The 22,086-nt window shown below is 38.8% G+C and overlaps 1 pseudogene; it reads right to left on the bottom strand.

Annotated features, from left to right (window-relative positions):
- Positions 1-373: 373 nt before the first annotated feature.
- The window catches only part of LOC125448919 (Ig heavy chain C region, membrane-bound form-like), a 22,172-nt pseudogene continuing 459 nt past the window's right edge, over positions 374-22,086 (bottom strand).

The following is a 22,086-nucleotide window of genomic DNA, read 5'->3' as shown; positions in this document are numbered from 1 at the left end:
TTCATACTCATCGATAATAGTCATCAGAAAAAGAAATTACAGACTCAACATAGAAGACGAACAACAATTCTGAGTGAGGAATAACAACAACAACAACACAAATTGACTTCACCTATTAGGAAGCTACAAATTATTGAAACACTAACTATCTTGGCGTTACCAAGCAAGGGAAATTGAAAACACAACAAAGATTTTCTCATTTACAGACTCATAAAGTGAATTTATCTCACTGCTACTTTCAAAAACATGACTGATTATACATTTGGAGTTCAGTCGCCTCGATGAAGAGACGACGAAATTCCACGGGTTGCAAAATTCATTCACTTGACCTGAAAAAGAGTGATAAGGTAAAGATGTTAAAATCTATGCTCAGGGCATTCAGGTTTTAATTTTAATTAATTGACACACAACCAGATTGCACAAACAACAGTGGCCTGTTTGAGGTGCGAGCGATTTCATTTGTCTTACCTTGACCAGTGTGACGGCAGCACTGTAGAAAATGCTCAGAAAGAACAAGGTAATGAATGTAGAAGCAGTTGTCCACATGTTGCCGTTATCATCCTCAGAGTCTTCAATCCAATTATGATCTCTCGAGTCTATGAATATAAAATCGAGACAACGAGTTGAGATTGTTCATTGATCCAGCCTGATATATCTTTCTCTAAATATTGTAATTAAGTACTGTCACACGTTCTTCAAACTGTCAGGTTGTTCTCAAATTTGACTTTTACTCTCCATCTATTGTTGTGTTATTTCTTGCCAGCAATGACTTGCTAATCCCGTTTGGACATGTCCTTCCTTTCTTAGCCACGTCTGAACATTTTGTCGTATTTCATTCTTTAAAATATTAATGGAGAATATAATCACTGTTGTCATTTCACTGATTGGCAACGATTACATTAATTATGGCATTGCATTTGCAATATAGGCAGTGGCAGCTGTTAAGTTGAAAATTGTGGACATCAGTGAATATGAGTGCAAATGTGACGACTGATCTTTCATTTTTATATGTGACTAATTGCTCGACAAATCATGAATATAAATTGATCCAGAGTACGAACATTATTTCTTATATTTGTTTGCATTATCTGTCGACGCTGAGATTTTTTTTATTTTGTGAACTCTCCCTTAGTTTTTTTTTGTCTGCAGCTTGGTGTGTACTTTTTTTCAATTTATTGTTTGTGTATGTGGTTATGAGTGTCTCTTCCTTCACTCGTATTCTCTTTGGAGATTATGCATGGCCAAGCATATTCATGTTGCATAGGTGCCGTTATGTTCATTAACATCTTTGTGCTTTGTCGGTAAATTGTGTTCATTTCACAACGTGTAAGCAACGTTATGTTAATATGCTACTTCATTCGTTGACACCTAAAACATTTTTTAATTACATGGTGATTTTTCTTTTGTATAGTGCGATTGAAAATGTGCGTTTATGTATCGATTGTAGACTCTGCCAGAAACAAATTATTTTCATGTTTGTGCTCCATAAACATGTTATGTTCGTGTGTAACTTCATGTATTGATTGATGTTTAAATTTATGTGATGCTGTTAATTGCATGTCAATGCATTCTAAACCATCTCCTGAAAAGATTTTTTTTGTGCTATTAGGTGTGGATGTTTATTGATGTTGTGCTGTTCCCCTTTATTGAAAATACCCCACTGTGCATTGGTCAATGCACTTCTGTGTCTGCCTGTGAGACTCAGAAATTGTGTTCATGCGTGGCCGTTCTGATGTGTTCATTAAAGTGTTTTGTAAAATAAGTAACTAAGCTGCCTCTTACCTCAGATGTCTATATTTCTGCAAGTGGGATAATAATGGAATTAAAGTTTGTCTCTGCACTAAAATGTCTGTGTGTGTGAGTGCGTACATGGGAGGATATATCTTGGATATTGTATGCGTGTGTTTACACATGCATATCTGTACGTATCATGGTTATAAATGGATATGCATTAAAGATCATTTGTGTGCTAATTTGTGTCTATGTTCTTCATGATTTTTCATGGTGGACCCTGTTTATTTGGAAGTATTTCTTTCCATGCACTGTCCTTTTTGTGAGCGTTCATGCGCCGTTCTATATGTATGTATGTGTGACAACTTATGTGTATGCGCAGTTATGTTTGTACACAATTATGCCCCTTTTGGTGAGAGCTTGTATATCTGTGTCGTGAGAGCGTTTGTGACCATTTGTGTTTGTTTCTGCTCTTCTACAGGACTGTGTTTTTTTTACTGTTTTGTAATTACAATCAATTGCCAATGATTAGCTCTGCCCCTGATGGTGAAGGGAACATTTGTCACTGTTGTGAACAGATAAGGGCTACGTGAATAACTCTTGTTGCAAAGACCGAATTTCTGTCTCTGAAATGAAATTCATCAGATCAAATTCCGACCATTCTCGAGATGGAGAATTACATTTCTGAAAAAATTGTATGTAAAATATGTCCACAGCAAGTGAAAGAAAATGACGTCCGGTTTTTGTATCCCAGAACTGATCCCACGGGTTCCAGGAATTTGAGTCAGAACTGTTGAAAATAAACTGGAACAATGCCAGTTTGGTTTGGATAACGCAGAAACAATGTAACAGATGATTAACGGGATCATGGGTATAGAATCCGCTTCAAATGAATTATATTGCATGGAAAATTTGAATCACTGGCCAGTAAGCAATGAGCTGACTATTCCGGTCAGCTACAAATCACATTACAGAGGGCATATAACGTGAACTCTAGGCAAGAGGAGTCCACATATCATCCATTATCATTCTACCCGCTTCTCCCTATGTTCGAAATAACAACATTTCTTTCTCTTCTGTTTGGTATGGACTTGAAAATGCATTCTGCTAACTGATGCACTGGTGTGAGGTCCCTTGCAGAGCACCGATAAAAGGAGAAATTCAAGTTACTCTGAACTCAATATGAATGGTAACCAAAGCAATACTTCCTTCTTGGTGTGTCACAATCAAACATTGTTTGAAATGCCACGAAAGGGGATACTACACGCGGGTGCAATGGGGCATTTAAAAGCTGGCATGAATTTTCAAGACATGGGCGATTGTGGAATCAGGGAAGCGAAGATCAAAATCCGTCATGCCCATTTGTGATGGAATAGACATTGTCATTTCTTGTCGCAGTAACATTTAAGATGGGGAAGGTGCTTTGCCGAATCGTGTAATGAATGAGCTTTTGTCTGTCACTGAACAAGGACTGGTCTGAGCAAGGAGCATTAACTGCACAAGACACGAGTCCTAGTCCTGCTAACTATCAACTTTTACTGGAAGGGCGGAATATTATGAAAAGTGAGAAATACCTTAAATTAAACGATTGTCTATTTAAAAGACAATTTGAAGAAAGAAAACACTTTATTACTTTTATTTAATTCTTTACTGTAACCTTAAAATTTCATTGGCATGAGTTGATGGTGTCCATCAGTGCAAGCGAAATATTCACAAAACTCGGTTTACCGCTGGATTTATCAGCTGTTCTGTTGATGATCTTCAATGGAATCGGTTCATGTCCCACCACACAGGAGTAAGAAGCACCACTGGCCCACTCCTCCGCTGCAATTGTTAATAGGCTGTACAAAAAGAATCAAGTGTTGTTGCTCTCTGCCGTCACCGCGGTGTTCTTGTAGTTACTGGGATTAATTGGCTTGTCATTTGTTGTCCACTTGACAAAGACCTCTCGCGGCTTGAAGCCTCTCACTAAACAGGTGAGTGAAAGAAATCTCTGTGCGGAGACTTCTTCTGTCGTTGGCAGGAGGATCGACACCGATGGCTCCAGAGGATTTATTACCACACAATGTTTGAAAAAAAAGGAATTATGTTTAAGTCTTCAGGAAACAGGATTGGAATTTTACCCAATATTCATCGATTCCATGTTTAATTTGGGATTTATTCACTTTCATTTTTTGAAAAGGAGCAGAATAGTATCCGTTCTATTCATTACAAAAAAAAGTTCAAATGTCATCTGCATGTCATCAGCCCAGAACTCGGAAATTTTATACATTTGTCCTTACTGGAGTTTATATCACAAAACTCCAGTTCGCTTCCCATTTTTAATATAATCACGACAGAATATCCGTTAATCGAGTTTTTATTTTTCCCTCATTCTTTATTTATCCTTCTTGTCAGGAAATGTATCATCAATGCCATCAAGGGAGCTACGTTAATACCAATCAATACAGACCATCGATGAAACGGGATCTAAATTATAAATGCTTTGTGCATTCATTTCTTAACTCACATTTCTCCTTGTGGATGGAGTCTCTCAGTGGAGTCGGTAGATACTGATTGTTCACCACGCATTCAAATGTATCCCCACTCAGCCAGGCTTCAGTAGAAATATCTAAATTGCTGATCACACCTTCGGAATGCTCTCCGGACTGGTCAACAAGTTCTGATTTCAGAGTCTTCTTGTCATGTATCCAGGTGAAGTTGGCTTCAAAATGAAGATTGGACACAACGCAGGTTAATGTCACCGTGGCCTCCAGTAAGACTTGTTCAACTGGTAGCGGTAGTATTTTAGCTGTGTAATCATGGCACTCTGAAACTACAATGGAGCAGAAATCAGAATTAATGAAGAAATGCTTCTTGAGTAATAAAACATCAGTGTTCAGTCTATTGACTCACAATGTATAGAAAAACACTTTTGAGAGGGCAACTTCCAACTATTCCTGCAACGATATTTACTATTGTCTATATATTTTGACTTGTGAAAACATTGTTGATTACCTATAAAATTTCCTGTATCATTATTACCAAAGCAAACAAGCTTTGAAACAAGTGAATCGTGTGTGAAAAATAAGAATCAATGTTACCATGATTTAACTCATGGAGTTATTTCCTTTCACGGTTCTTCCATCACATAAGGCCAACAATTGATATTTTTGAACTAATCTCCAATCAATATAATGAATTTATTTTTACTTTCATGAGGCATGTGTGTAAATTTTGCTGGTCATGGTGAGTGCGGAGAAAAATAACAATTTCAGTAAACCTGTAATCAAAAGTAGTCATTCTCTTATTCTTTTTGTAATTATGGATATTTTCCTATGTTTTACGAGTGGTGAACTTTCACGGAAATGCTGCTCAATGTAGTTTAACACGATGGAAAATAAGTTGCATTATTGGTGTGAGGTCGTTTCTAAAGTACCTCATGAAATATTATTCCTCATTGTGCAAAGTTGCAGTTGACCTGAAAACGAGACACAGAATTCAACAGCGGAAATAGAGTTGGACCCGCATCCCCTCAAGCCTTCCCTCCACCATGCCCTATTCACTGAGATAATGAATGGGCTCTACTTTCATTTTATTCATCTAACTGCAATTTTAAATGTCTTCACAGAACAAAAAAAAATCAAGAGGGAGAGTTTCTATTAAGGTGCAAACTCACGTGATATTTGCACTGGTAATTTTCATACACCCACTACTCACCGCTTAAACATATCCATCCTGAATCCAGGCTAAAGTATTGTCGCTCTAATGCTGACATAATTCATTTTATTTCCGGCATTTCCAACAGAATTTATCGTGCTGCCACATCAATTAATTGCAGAAATCGTCTAAAGTCGGCTCGATGAGATCAAGTTTATCTCTGTTAATCAAATTTTATTCTCACTTGGTGTCTGTTTTGATGCCATGATTGAAGTTAAAGAGCCCCATAACACGCATAAAATTGTAGCCCAATGCTCAAGGTCAACGGGTAATTCCTGATGTTGGAACAAAGTACCGAACACATTATGTTTTATTTTCAAATATTATTTACACCACATATTACTACGTCATCTTCCGACCACAAAACCGAAAGATTTCGGAGCAGAATCAGAAGCTTCAATCAAATCTGCTGTGTCATTCGATTATGGCTGATGTGTTTCTCAAACCCATTGTCCCGCCTTCTCCCGGTACTGAGCACCAGCCATTCTACCCCTATCTTAATTGATTTCAATGACTTTACCTCCACAGGTTCCTGGGGTAGAGAGATCCATGGATTCATCACTTCCTGGGCAAAGATTATCCTCTTTGGTTCCGCTCTACATGGTCCTCCTTTTGACTGAGGGTTTGTCCTCGGGTCCTCGTCAACATATTCGTGAAAACAGCTTCTCCACATACACCCTGTCTCGATCTGTCAGTATTTCCTAAGTTTCAATGAGATCACTTCTCGATGGCTCCCCTCCCCACAATCCCCTTATCCTTGAGGCCGTTACCAGCAATGGATTCTGCATTTCCACTCCCTCGCCAAGTATTGTCAAACAACAAATGAATCTCGTAAACTCTCATATGTTGTCAATATAGAGGGAAGCACCTTTCTCTCATTTGAATTATGAACAATGCTTCCGTAAAACTCACAATGAATTGAGTTCCACACTGCATGATCTCAATTAGAACTTGTTTCATGCTTTTCACACCGCTTGATAAATTAAGTGTTTTGTTTTGCATCAGCGGTCACAATTAGTATCATTTCTGTCGGAATGCATCTCTTACCCTGAGGTCCGGTGATGTTGTGACTTTGACTGTGCCCTTCATGTTCGACCTGGCATGTGTAGACTGCTCTGTCGAACCATTCACTAGAAGACACTCTCAGCTGACTGTTCGTTGAGAAGTTTCCGTTCGCTTCACACACAGGAGAAGTGAAGACACCAGAATTTACCACTCTTCCATTCTTCAACCAAACCACGGAGATATCCTTTTTATTGAAGTGAAAGATTGAGCAGACTAAGGTTGCAACTTTCCTGCTCTCGATTTCTTCACTGGAACTCACAGTAAGGAGAACAGTTGGAGGGTCACCACCGTTTGAACCTTAAGAAAACAGATCGTGCATGTTATCTGATTTGGGAAAAAATGGAGTCAACAATTTTCTTTCAGTGTTCGCCTAAACGTTACAAGGATACGAATTATGCAGAAAACAGACAGCAATATCTGGAATTCAGTCAGAAAGATAAGAAAGTTGATAGGAAGTGCCAAAATTTGAAGAAATAGCAAGTCTGAAATATGGTGCAGAAATTATACATCAGTCAAATCAATGAAAAGAATCCGACGAGTTTAAGAGAACAATGAGGAAATTAAGTAGTGACATCATGGAGATATGTTGAGAGAGGGACAGTGCACATTATTCCAGGAGATGTCGCCTTCAGACGAATTGTGGGAAGTTATAAAATGGACGCGGGGTGGGGAGCGGATGGAGAGGTGGTGGTGTCTGTTGCAATATTGAGCAGGATGTTTTCAGTAGTAAAGAGGAATGAAATCGTAGATACATCCTCAAATGAAAAGTACTTAAAAAGCAAAATAAAGCAAAATGTCTGTTAGGAGTGCAAGAAAGGCTCCTCGACTGGTCCGAGAGATATGAGTATGGATACCTCCAGCATATTTTCAGACAGGTGTACGTAAATAGGGTCATCATTGTCAGGATTTCAACTTCTTCAAATTCATCATTTCAACTGTCCAGAAGGTGCAGAATTGAGAAATTGAGATTTTAAACTCCGCCTGGAAAAGGCATTGCAAGAGACACTGCACCTCCGCTTAACTTTAGGCATTGAGGCTGACGAAGTGCTTAAAGTATGAAAGGAGAAACATTTTCCAGTGAATGATCACAAATCCATTGGATTCAAAATTGTCCTAGAAATCAATAGGCAAAAATCCGAACTAAAGTTATGAAATATGGGAAGGCCAAATTTAATATGATAGGGTACAATTTGACCAGAGTGAACTAAGATCGACACTTAATTTTAAATTTGAGTCCAAACAGTTGGACGCATTCAGGGAGGAAACAGAAAGACGAAAAGGCCAACCTGTTCCAACAATGAAATGACATGTGATGAAAAACGAAATGAGCCCTGAACATCATGGGGAACAGTCGTGATTTTCTTTCAAAAATCTGCATTAGATGAGTGGATGCTCATTTTTTTGTATTACAGGGCAGATTAAAAACATCCAGGGCTGTTTTGTGAGGAACAAAAAGGAGTGCATGAGGTGATAGCAATATGTTTGATTTCCTCTTTAGCCACGGGGTATATCCGAAATGACTGTCAGTCATTCAAAGGTATACCATGGAGCAAGATGAAACAAAGAATAAACCATGGAACCAGAGGACAGTCAAACTCAACTCAGTTGTAAGGAAAATATCGGAAACAATTCCTCAGAACACAATTAATCTTCATTTGGAAGAATTTAATCAAACATTTTCGGCTTTTTTTTCATTCAAGGGAAATCATGCCGAACGAACTCGAAAGGAGTTTTCAAAGAGATGCCAGGTGTGGAGATGACAGCAAAGCTAAGAGCAAACGGAAGCTGAAAAGGAAATGTCTAATTGGTTCCAGAACTGGCTGAGTGGTAGGAATTGGAGACCGATAGTCGTGGTGTGTTTATGCGACTGGAGCTCTGTGACGAATGATCCTCTGTGAGGATCAGTATAAATATTCTTACTGTGTGTGATGTCTATAAAATATTTAGAGTTGAATCTAGAAGTGTTGATCAGAAGTTTCACAGATGAAATAAAAATTGTTGAGCTGTAAGTCGTGAATTCAAAGATTGTGCGGTATAGTAGAATAAAGAAGGACTGGCTCGAAGGGCTGCTTATGGAAAATGGAAATCATTCTGGCTAAGGTTGAGGTGATCCATGCATCCTGAAAAGGAACATGCAATGTTTAACACTACAAAGAGTGGAATCCTGAGATGCCTGAGATTCTTCTGTGTGCATGCCCACCTACCGTTTGGAGCTCTATGACTTCTCAAAAAGTCACAGAATCGGAGACATGTCTCGCATGGGAACAGACACGTCAGTGTACCACATCTATTGTGACCAAATATCCCAAAGTAATCTAGTAACATTTGCCAGCATTTGGCACATGTCCATCTAAATGCTTCCTATTCGTGTTCCCATCCAGATAGCTTTTAAATTATCTCATTGCACTCAACGAATTCCTCTGGCACCTCAATCCATTCACATATCACTGTTTGCATGGTCCCTGCTAAATCTTTGCTTTCTGCACTTAAGCCTATGCCTTCTACTTTTGGATTTCCCGACCGTGGCGAAAAAAACTTTGACTGTTCACCCTGTCTATATTGCTAATGATTTAAAAAAAATCTTCTGTCAGGTCTCCAGACTTAACATCTGTTGGAAAATTAATGGATCGAACTGAGCCTTTCCCAGTAACTTAAATTATCCAAACCTCGCAATAAGCTGCATAGTTTTTAGATAAAGGCAAGATGTTTTGAATGGAATAAATCATCCAGACAATGTTGGAATTGGAGCTATTGCCTGTGAGTCATGTTGAAGCTGAAACCCTTATATCATGTCAGAAATATTGAAGCCTACACTTGCAATGTCAAATCAACAAGGCAATTCATTCTGTGTGGGCAAATGGGCTGGAATAGATGCGTAGTTTTCTTTTGTATGTAGGAGATAGGCCGAGGGGCCATCCTCTCTGCTGTATAGATCCTAGGATTCTGTTAAAAGCGTTATGAATAAGACCATATTTGCGTAAAGCACACATATCTGTCTACCACGTTCCCACAATACTTCCATTGTATTTCAGTGCTCTTGTCGGACCCGCTGTGTCGAACCTCACAGTAGACTTTTCCACAATGCGCGTCTGCTCCAGTCAGGGCTAACTGGCTGCTCAGGGTATAAGTTCCCTTCTTGTTTCTCACCGATGGGTATGTCTTAAATCCAGTCGTGATCTGCGTCCCATCTTTCTTCCAGGTCACAGTAGTGACGTCGGGGGAATAATCCATCGCCAAACAACCAAAAATCACAGAGTTATCAGTGCTGTGTTCACGACAGGAGACTAGACCATAAAGCGTCGGGGAAGATGGAGTCACTGGGAAAGAATGTCGGATTAAGCAAGTTAGACTCTGTTAATTCATAGGATCCTTGCAGTGTGCAAACAGATCATTCAGTGCAGCATGCCCACACTGCCGCTCCGAACAGCAGCACAACTAGAACCAGTCACCTCCCCATTAACACTGAATTCTCATGGCTAAACCACCGAACATACATACCCCTTTGCACTTTGAGGAATATTGGATGGCCGTTCCAGCTAACCTGGACACTTTGGACTGTGGATGGAAACGGGAACACCCGGCAGAAACACACGCAGACATGGGGAGAATGTGCAAAATCAGCACAGACAGACGCCCGAGGATGAAAGGGAGACTGGTTCTCTTGAGCAGCATAAGTTCAGCTTAGTTTTGCTTTTTGTCTTACGTCTTATCTGTTTTAACTAAGGAATAAAAACACTTTAATCCCATCACCATTCAGCTTTAAAAGAATTTCTCAATAACAAGTTTGATATTTCAGTTGGACTACAACTGAATAGAGGAGGACTTCAATTGAATGAAACCTAAAATACAACAAGTGCTGCAAATGAGAAACCAAAAGAGAAATTTCTGGAAGAACTCAGCAGCTCCGGCAACATCCAAGGAGAGAGTTCTTAAATTTTCTGGTTCGGTGATCCTTCCTCAGAACGCTGATTACTCTCCATAGTGTGTGTGTGTGTGTGTGTGTGTGTGTGTGTGTGTGTGTGTGTGTGTGTGTGTGTGTGTGTGTGTGTGTGTGTGTGTGTGTGTGTGTGTGTGTGTGTGTGTGTGTGTGTGTGTGTGTGTGTGTGTGTGTGTGTGTGTGTGTGTGAGAGAGAGAGAGAGAGAGAGTTCTCAATCAAAAGAGTTCTGTGAAAATTAAATTGTCTTGTCCTTTCTTTGACTGTGCTTGTGTGAGCATTTTGTTAAAATTGAGCACTTCGTCTCATGCTACATCAGTTTCCCCATGCGCCCAAAGGTGTTTAAATTGACGAAACTTGAAAAGAGACTGGGTAATCCCTCCTACAGGTTCACAATGAAACAATCATAAAAACTTGATGATGTCAGACTTTGAAGCAAATTTTATCATTTCCTGCGTTGTGTGACTCAGAGTGAACCCATTCCAACTAATTCCTGTCTAACATTACAGAAAAGTGATTTGTCTGGAAGGAAATTAGGTCTTTGGTAGCCAACAAATTTGATCTGTGTAACCATTTAAAAAAACCCCATTCCATCTGCCAGACATATCCATCTGAAGTGGCAGGGCATTGCCAGCCAGTTGGGGTAGAGTTGCAAGGCAGCGAACAACAATGACTCCTGACTCCATTAAGTGTCTTGGATTAAGGAAGTAAATCAGTGATGTCGTGCCCTTTCTGTTGTTTGATGCTGCCATGCCACAGAATCTTGACTGATAATTTAACGTTCTTCCAGTTTGAACACCAAGTGGAATAGGTAGAGAATATTGTATATGCCCTCATGGTAGAGACTTCAAAGTGCAACACCAGACAAGCAGTGAAGGACAGACAACTGCCGAGTTTGTAAAAGAAAATTTTTGGCCCTTATATTGTTTGATTAGTTTTGTGCACGTGATGTCGGCATTGCTGTCTCCAGTCACATTCTTTGCATGTTTCTTTTTATCTATGGGGATGTGCAAGAAAGTTGCTTACTTCCACCATTATATACCTTACAAAGCAGGTACTCATGGTATTTCTTGGACGGGAGTGGTAGAATATTTGGCCGAACAGTTGTGAAGAAGCCCCAATATTGTTACACGGAGAGAATGAGTTACAGTTGGTTGTGATGTCTTTCATTTGCTGCCCCATTCCTCACGGTGTTATAGGTCGTGGGATCAAAATCTGCAGGGGAAGGAAACTAGCTGATTTTCTACAGTCTAGCTCGTAGATATCCCACAACGGTCCCACTGCATTTGAAGAAAAGAAGTGAATATTGCACATGATAAATGGGCATGCAAACAAGTGCATTCCTTTGTTCTGAATGTTGCACGTTTATTAAACATTATTCAAGTTCCACTCATCCACAGGAGTAGACATTATTCCGACTCATTGCTGTCCAGTGTCTTGTCGATGGTGTGCCGGCATTTGTAGACAGCAGAAAAATGACTGGCTGAAAATGTCTAGCACATATTTTGCTCTTTTCGCCAAAGCTTTTGCATGGGAATTCATGTCTTTTTTTAAAAAATGACAGCCCTTAGTATTTTGACGATGCAGGATTCAGCAGTGACAATAACATTATGAAGAGAAATATTAAAAGTCACTCTTCTGGGAGATTGAATATCCTTGGCACAAGTGCGTTGGAACACTCTCTTTCTACTGTCAATGCAAGTCAGAATATTTTTATCCCAGAAGAACGTTGCTGCAGCAGCGCCAAGAGGAGCGGAGGATGAGAATTCTGAGAATGTGTGTCAAAGTTGACCTCATGCCAATTGAATAGAAGTTAAAAGTGATCATGGGCAATTATCTGAATTCTGGAGGCCTCTGAAAACATGTGTTCCTCCATTAATGTCAGAGCCTTTGGTGAACTATGGTTTACTGTGAAACATTTCGCAAGGAATGATTCAATTGACACTCAATTCACTGCAAAGCTCTGAATTTCTCAGTCAGATCACCACTCTCTCTCACTCTGTCTTGAACCTCCCCTGGCATTGATAACCCCCATACTGTCACAAATCCACTCGCTCTGCCATGCATGAAATCCTTTCCACGCAACACCACGCATTCCAAGATAATCGTTATTCCAGCTGGACATGTACACACGATTCCTTAATTCCCCTTCTGCCACTCTGCACATGGTCCATTTGTATCTACCCCTGTCAGGTACCTTTCACCGAAGTGAGGACACAACTTCTTTATGCATGATCTCAAAGCCTCGAAAATTTAACTCCAATCTTAGCCGCGAACATTCCATCCCACCTCTCTTCTCATCCGTTGTTTACCGTCTGACACTTTGACAAACTGCGAGCTTCACATTGTGCATGATGACCTCCTACCATTTCATTATTGTCATCATCTATCATCCAAACAATCCCACATACTGCTGGTCAGTCAACAAACTAGCTTGGCACCTTAAACAGTGACTAGTTTTCCAGTAAATTGACACACTCACTTACTAACACGTCTCAGTGAAACCATTTCCTCACAATCATAATCGTTTGCCTGGATTCTGAACTGCCAAGCTATTTGCGTGCCAGCTCATGCAGTAGCAACTCAACACATCAAAGCCGACCAGCTCACACTCTATCCCTTCACTGACTCATCAGTTTCGAATGTCGAGCCTGTTCCATAACTGAGTCAGAGAATTATCGAGTCGTACAGTTTAACAACCGGCCCTTCAGTCCAAATCACGCATGCCGACAGAATTCACAAATTAAAGGAATTCCATTCGCCTGCATTTGGTGCATGTATTGTTGAAATGTTTTTTTTTCAATGTTGTAACTGAACGTTTATCTACCATTTCCTCTACCAGTTCATTCATATACGTACCAGCCTCTGCGTGAAAAATGTTTCCCACCGGTCCCTTTTAAAACTTTCTTTTCCAACTTAAAGCAAAGGCATGTAATTTTGATCTCCTTTGAAATAGGAGAATAGTGAACCTTTGTTATTCTGATTATCTGCTTCTCCGATGATGATACAAACTTCTCTCGATTCACAAATTATTCTTCTAAAATCAATGGATTAAAAGAAACATCCAGAGTGAACAACCTCTTCCCATCTCTCAAAACCTCAAGTAACATTTGGCAAAACATTTCAGCACTTTTTCTTAATTACCAAGAATTTTCGTGCAGCACGGTGACAAGACCGAAATGCAGTCCTCCAAACGTCGCCTCACGAATGTCGGGTACAGCAGGAACTTAACGCATCGAGTCTGACAGTCAATGCTCTGACCAATCAATACAAGCGTGCAAAGCGCCTTCATCAGCATTCTATTAGTAGCAACACTTCCAAGGAACGATGTACCTGAACTCTTCACTCCCGGTTTTCGACTGCACTCCTCAGCACCCAACCATTAACTGTGTTATTCATGTCCAAAATACGACACCACGCATTCATTTAAGTTAATCTCTGCCTGTCATTCTTCTGCTTATTGATCCTGCTAATCATAATCCTGTTGAGCTTTGAGAGAACTTTTCACGCCCGACTTTACGCCTAATTTTGCTGTCATTCCAAATTTCCACATCATTCAATGTTTTCAAGTTTCGTTATTGAACATTATGCTCTGTTCATATTTGAGCTGAGACCCACTGTTTCTTTCATCTCTGCAAAAAAGTTCGTTCTTGAAAGTATTTCATGTTTTTTGCCTCAAACACTTTCTGTGGCAGAAAACTCCAGAGGTTCACCATACTATATTCGAATGGTAAACAGCTACTTTAACTTTTATGGGGCGTTAGAAGGACTGTGGAGCACAAGAAGTTTCATAGTCTTATGAAATGATTGGAATTCTAAAGTATCTAAGAGGCCTTCATCACCTACTAATTAGTATCTCCACATATTCTTTTGGCAGCACGTCTCAAAGCTGCCAATGTTGAGGACAAGAGCGCACGAGCAAGCAAGTGCTTACTTGAAAGTTTAGTTCGAAATCACACTTGATTTAACTTGCAAATATTTGTATGTAAATTTGCCTGCTGTGCTGGAAGGTTCGGTTTCAGATGATTCGTCACCATTCTTGGTCAGATCAGTGAGGCTCCAGTGAAGCGCTGGTGTGATGTCCCACTTTCTATTTGTTTGTTTCGGCTTCCTTGAGTTGGTGACGTAATTTCCTATGTTGGTGCCATTTCCTGTGTTGGTGATGTCATTTCCTGGGTTGGTGATGTCATGTCCTGTTCTTCACCAACACAGGAAATGACATCAACACCGGACATCACATCACCAAACCAACGAAACTTCAACACAGAAATAGAATGCGGGACATAACACCAGTGCTTCACCGGAGGCTCACTGATGATGTTGCCTAGAATGGTGACGAAACGTCTGAAAACGAAACTTCTAGCTCAGCGAGCAAACTTACATCCAGGACCTCAACCTGAACTACAAATCTTCTCAAAATTCGCTTGCAATTATTTCTCTGACATTTTCTATTTCAGGATCACAATTATTGACCTCGCTTTCTAACAGTGCTGCAGACAGACTGTTGTCATATCAAGAGTAGCAATTCTATGTAGGCTGTTGACTACAAGCTTCTCAAGGAGATGTAAGATTTCTGACACTTGCCCATCTCTCGAGAGACAGAAATACCCATTGTAAGGACTGAAACGAATTTGAGGGACTTGTTGAACGCCCATTCAAGGATGACACGCTAATTGGTTTCCTTCTGTGTGGTTTCACCATGTTTTTCCTGAAGTAACAGAATAGATTCTTCATTCTTTAATGAGAATGAAGGTTTCCTCATTTCTGGCACTGTAACCATACAGTATTCGTGCCAGTAATATATAAATACAATGTTTAATTAAAATATTCTGACGAACTTGACTGTGATGTTAAAATTGGAAATTGTCAGAAATTTAAAGTTTCTTCTCATGAGCAATTAAACAGAGCCTCATTATGGAAAATTAAATAATCCGAGAAATGTCTTTCAGAAATGGCGCTACACTTTGTTAAATGCAATCTAATCAACAAATTTTGGATGGATTTTCTTTGATGATCAAATGTTAATTTTTTGGCAAAATGCAGGCACATGGAGTTTGGACACAAGTCCAACAAGATTTTATTAAATGGTTGACGTGTTTGAGAGTTTGTTTGCCCTACATCTGTCACTATCCTCCTATCATTGTGCCAAATGTCAGGTTATCACTGGCAGTCAGAATCTTTGCGAAAAATATTCAGCAAAACAATGCTTGAAAACATTTTGTTAAAAAAAAATTCTTGTTGATTATTTGGAATAGAAGCATCGACATTCCCCATTTAAGTGGTCAAAATAACTCCGGCACAATTATAGCAGCCGCCAACCTCAGCTATTTTTTGACAATATTTCTTCTGAAACTACGGTTCCCGATTAGGTTACTTAAATTCAATGATTATAGATGTGAAATATCACTGAAAATGCTTAGTTTATTGTCATATTTTCTCTATGAACAGCTTACACCGTTTCACTGACAACAGAGAATTTTTTCTTGAAAAAGAAACAAAAATGCTCGACATCTGAAACAAAATGAAGAAAGCAAATTGCTGATGAAACTCAGCAGTTCCCGCAGCTCCTAAAGAGAGAACACAAAGATACACTTTCGAGCCCAGTACACCTTGCTTCAGCAAAACGTTTTCATTTTTTCCTGGCATGGGAACTCACACCGACTGGGTTCGACTGTGAATGTGTTAACATGGTTTCTGCTGGAAAAAAAAGTGTTCTTCGGAGAGGTACTGGATGAGCTGAGGCGTAGTCTGAAGATTAACTGAATATCTGCGACTATTCGCTGCAAGTGATGGATACAGTGGAAACCTTATCCTCCAAAGCAATCTAACTCTCTTGTTCAGATAGAATGCTCGTTTGAATAAAATTAAGATAAGCTCAATATTGTCACCTCAAGTATTCTTTGAGACCATTCATAGTGGGGTTCTTACTAATGCTATTGATAGAAGAGCAAGCCGGAAGCTGGAATTTCTGTGGGGCAGAACTGAATTAACCCCACTAGTGACGCCCAAATCCCATGGCCAAACATTGTTTTTATTTAATATAAAACTATCACCCCCATTCCCCCTCCCCACCCAAATTCCATCTACTGTGTAAGTCAGCGATTGAAGCAGGCATCTGTTTTTGGAATTCCATCAACACTCAAAGAAATCGAAGTGTTTTTAATTTCCAATTTAAATTGTTTTTAGATAGCATTATGTACCACTGCAACAGATTGCAATTGAACGCGGGCCACATATCTCAAACTCAGGGACACCACCACCACACCACAAGAGACCAGAATACCATCAGCTCGACACTAACGAGGACAATACAGACCAACTGTTTGACAGTACACAAACCATGTTAACTATTAAAACCTTTCAGCAACCACGAATAGTTGTCGAGTCATTTCATGGTCGAAGTAATATTTCACAAATTAATTCAATGCACTTTGATAGTCCTCTTGAATCATACAGACTGTTGAGGAACTATTATGGAATAAAACTAACAATTCCATTGCAATAAATTCGGTGTTGTTAGATTTCAAACCTGGGGAACTCCCTTTCCAATGGTATAATTTGTGTTGCTGCATGAAATGATCTGCTCGAATGCAAATGCAGTAAAATCCTTTGAAGCCTAATTTAACCTTTACCAGTAACATGAACAACCAATGATATGTACTCCAATAATAAGATGCACAATGAATACTGATTACCCATTGTGTCCCCAAACAGGGAACAGAAAACTGAGGGAGGAATGACATAAATCACATGCTATTTCAACTGCCTCGCTCAATTAAAAGTAACTCTGAAGGCAGTTATATTATTTCTCACAACCGATTTAAAAACACCTGCAGTCTGTCTTTCATTTCTGTATTGTTCACTCTGATTTTAGTGATTTGGTCAGGGTTTTCATTTCCGAGGGGCCAAGTAAGCATTATATAATGGCAGATAAAAGAATTTTTGAAGCACCAGATGAAAATGAATTGCTTCAGTTACTGGAGACCAAACCAGAAGATTGACAAAGTTTAAGGCCACTTGTCAAGGTGGTCAGAAGTAGCACAGGCACAAACTATGCAACAGTTTTGAACCTCGTTAATAAATCTATTTAATCCATGTAAAATATTACAGATTAACTCTAATTTAACTTTGTTCAAAGAAACTGGTCCGCAGATAAGTATTAACAGGAAAGGGAATGCTTTCACATTGAACAGAGATTACCTACTCCTTCAATACATTTCATAAGACATTATGACAAACCAAATTATTGAGACGGGACATTGGACTAATTTAAGCAAAAGTCAAGAGGAAATGATTAATTATCGAAATTAATTTCGTATTTTCTTAAAACAGTTCTTTAAATTTGGAGTTTTTGCACACACTGTACAGAAACAAATTGAGTTATAGTGTGGAAAACAATTTCTGTTGAAATTCGAAGTTAAGTATTTCCTGTTAGGTTTGTTTCCAAATGCCGAGTTAATTGTCTTATGAGCTGCTTTTCAGTGAAGGATAAGGTTTTTTTTAAATGTATGAATTTAAAAGGTGTTTCTGCCGGGAATTGCCCAATTTACCTCCTGTCTGAATAAATGATAATTGCATTCACCTAATGCGAACAATATCCTTCAGATGGCGAAGTCGCAACAATTTCTCTAGTACATTAATTGAAGTAAATAATGTTCAATTTTCCTGTTTGAAATAAGCAATGTGTTCTCACACTCTGTACTTATTGCTTCTGCAAAATAGTAAACTCTGCACATGTCTCAACACATTGATATACAAGGCATTTTATGCATTTGCTCAAGCTTTCACATGATGCGTTCATGCTTGGATAACTGTAATTAATACACACTCGAGCATTGGTCACATAATCCACGGCATCAGTTGAATCTGAATGAGTCACCCTTGAGTTGACACGGCGTTGTAAATTACAACTGGGTACATTTTAACTACATGGATTGGGAAAAAGTAGACAGCTGTGCAGACTAAATCATTAAGTTAAAGTTTTGTTTTTATTCCTACAAATCTTGTTGACTCAAGGATATAACGATTAATTAATATCAGTTATTTGTTAAACTGTTCAAAGCATTGAAATAGGTCTGTTCTTCATCTCAGTATTTCAGAAGAATTGCGAATTATCCTTTTGCCAATTAACGTTCCCATCCAGAAAATATGTTTGAAATACATGACGGAGTGGAGCGGTGATTCTTGACCACCGTTACGGTTTTTTTTTGCTCAAGAACAAGATTGGAACATTATAATTTTGAAATTCGATTCGCATTCCTCGGTGACTTGCAAACTATATAATGAAACATCCTGTGATCGAAAGAGTTGATTGCAAGTCATCGTTTACATTTAATCAGGCACAGTGACATCAAATTAATCATTGTTCCTTAGGTTTTCTGTTTCTCCTTAGTTTTCAATCTTTTGCCGTCTGCTTTCTCCTAATAATAGGCTTCAGGAAATTTCAACTCGCGTTTTGTTGGCGAGTTTTGAGAAGATTTGTAGCTCAGGTTGATGTTCTGGATGTGAGTTTGCTCGCTGAGCTGGAAGGTTAGTTTTCAGACTTTTTGTCACCATTCTAGGTAACATCATCAGTGAGTCTCCGACGAAGCCTTCAGACGTTTCGTCACCATTGTAGGGAACGTCATCAGTGAGCCTGCGACGAAGCCCGTCGGAGGCTCGCTGATGATGTTACCTAGAATGGTGATGAAACGTCTGAAAACTAAACTTCCAGCTCAGCGAGCAAACTTGCATTTTGTTTGCATTCAATGAGAAAACTCGACCGTTTTACTGTCACCAATCATGTAAACAATGGTAAAACGTTGTAGAGACCAGAAACCGCTTCACAAATATCACAACGTTGATACCCCCAAACGTATTATCTTCTCAAGAGAGCAAAAATCACCAAATCACAACATTGAGGGACAGGAATGTGCTTGCAGCAGAATTGACTCTGCAGGCATTTTCATCAGAACTGTAACATCGTTAATGAAGTTTCAAACTAGAATCCATGAAAGCTGCTCACCATCAAACAAGCTAATTATTATATTATATTGAAATCAGAAGCCAAAACAGCAGATTTAATTGAAAGTTGAGGAACTTCACAAGATATAAATTTGAGCAAGATTTTAGCAGCAATTCAAATTATTCCAATCTGAACATCCTTCCTGTTCATGCCAATTGCGAGCACTTTACAGTAGACCAGTCAGATTCATACATTGATTATTCACTTTCAGTTAGAAACAAAATTAGGTCAATGTTCACCTGTTACCGCGTTATAATTGTGCCTAATAATAACTTTACAATCAATCATGAAAGCTAATCATTTAGGCATTTTGAGATGTTAGACCCAAATTGTATTTTGATTGAGGATGGTAAGAACAGACTTAACTTACTTTATTACTACAATTGACTTTAAATAAAAACAATGCGAAAAAAATGCTGCATTTTTGTTTTCATCCTCAAATCTTTTGTGTTTCTGTCTTCAGTCAGTAATTCAGACAATTGCAAACGGATATAATGTTTTAAATCAATCAGTAAACTGAATGACGCCAATTGAGTTCAGCAAGTGCAGAAACGATGCAGGGAAAGCAAAGAACTTCAAACAATATTAATAATTAATAGTAAAGCAAATCGACAGTCTCCTCATCAGAGAAACAGAATTCAACCAACTGAATTCAACAAAATTAAATGAAACAAATTCAGAATGAAAGCAACTAAATTCAACAGAGTCAAGTGAAACAAACTCAGAATCCAAACAGCTTGAATCAATCGATTGAAATGATCGAAAATCCTTTGCGTTAATCAAACTGCTCAACTCAAATCAACAGAGTGAACTGGGGCACGGCAAGGAAAATTCAATACAGATACGAACGTACTTGTCATCAACTAAAATAACACACTAAACCACAAAATGCAGCCACGACAAGAACAGAATTTTGCACCTGGAATATTTTCAAGAAATTCTTAATAATATTTTAGCACATTTTGTTCATGCTTGGGAATATTTTAACAAATTCTGAACGTTTGTTGTGGATACCATCTCGAAGATATTGGGTGTCAATTGCAATAAACATTGTCTAAACGTCATAGAATTGAAGTTTTACTGTTTAATAAAAATGAGAGGAACCCTGAGTAACTGCATCCGTCACCAGCACTTTATTTATTGGCTGAGACTTAAATGTCGCTTCTCATCACTTTGCAGAAAAGTCAGTCGGAACCAGACTAAACACAGCCCAGAATCCGAGTTTCATCTAACTCATGAATTACTTAAATCAGTAAAACAAATATACCGGTTGCTGAGGACGTTCAAATTTCTTACCTAAATTCACGGTCACCATGGTTCCGTGTCCCCAGTCAGCAAAGTAGTCACAATGTTACATTCCCTGGACGGGGTCACGCAATAAGTGGCGCTGCACAAAACAAATAAAAGCTCTCATTATTTTAAATATTCCCAACCAGAGGTAAAATAAAATCAAGGCTAATTTTCAGTATGTTGAGATTGTACAAGTGCATTCTGCACATTCGTGATAAATGATTCTGATGTTTTTCCACTTCACAGAATAATACATTAACTGATTGTCCAAACCTCCAACTGGTTATCAATAACTATTTCGTTATTACAAATTAAATCGTGATAATTGAGTAATACTCCACAAAAATAATACTGCACTGCGCGTTTAGAAGTTTTGTGATCGTAAGCACTAACTCAGTTTCTGACAATTGGAGCTGAACGGGCTTTTGTATGGAGCATAACTGCAGTGTATCCCAGTATGTCACTGTGAGACACATGGTATCAAATACTACTGTGGACTGGATACTGCAAAATGCAGATATTTAATTTCATTGCTTCCTCAAACAAAAGCAAACAAATTTTAAAAAATGCTGGTTTGAACTCCTCAAATAATGATTCAGCGCAGTATTTCAGCGCATACTCCCCATTTATGTGTTTAAAGTTGCTTATAAGATTATTTGAAGTTTGGTGTACATTTAACTTGGCTACCAACACGAAAAAAGTAGAATAAGTTTACACATTTCCAGAAATGAACGTGACTGAGCAGCATTTTAATGAAGTCTCACATTATTTTCCTCTTCTGCTACGGCCCTATTCGCCAATTTGAATGAAACACTTGTCAGTGGTTTTTGAACGAGCATATCGCTGTGCACATCACTGTGACCCACTGTAGTATCACAGTGATGTAAACCCACACAGAAGACGCGCCCGATCTCTGTTCAAAATTCTCTCTCAATTTTGATGTGAAATATATATTTAGTACTGATCATTGTGGAATTAATGCTATCGTTTACATAAGACAATTGATAGAGATTTATTGAGGCGTCAGACATATTAAAATTGACATTGTGTCCAATTCTTTAATTAATGGAGCTGTAAGATATGTCCGAAACATTGCCCTGTTTTATTGATTGGTTTGTTAGTTTGAATGGTTCATTTCCTTTGCGATTGTGTTGTCAGAAGCAGTTTGAGGGCTAGTTTACAATACAGTCTTGAAAACCAATTACTAACCGTCATTTTACTTTGGAATGTACAAAGTGTCTCATCGAGCTGTTTTTGTAGTTGTCAAACCGCTGTTTCTTGCTTTGTGGTCTCTTGCACAGTAATAGATGGCAGTGTCTTCGATCTTCAGGCTCTTCATGTCCAACGCGAAGATATTGTTTG

This window comes from Stegostoma tigrinum, chromosome 43 (assembly GCF_030684315.1).
Source record: "Stegostoma tigrinum isolate sSteTig4 chromosome 43, sSteTig4.hap1, whole genome shotgun sequence".
Lineage (NCBI taxonomy): Eukaryota > Metazoa > Chordata > Chondrichthyes > Orectolobiformes > Stegostomatidae > Stegostoma > Stegostoma tigrinum.
Note: the sequence above shows the minus strand (reverse complement) of the source record. Positions and strands in the feature narration are given on the sequence as shown.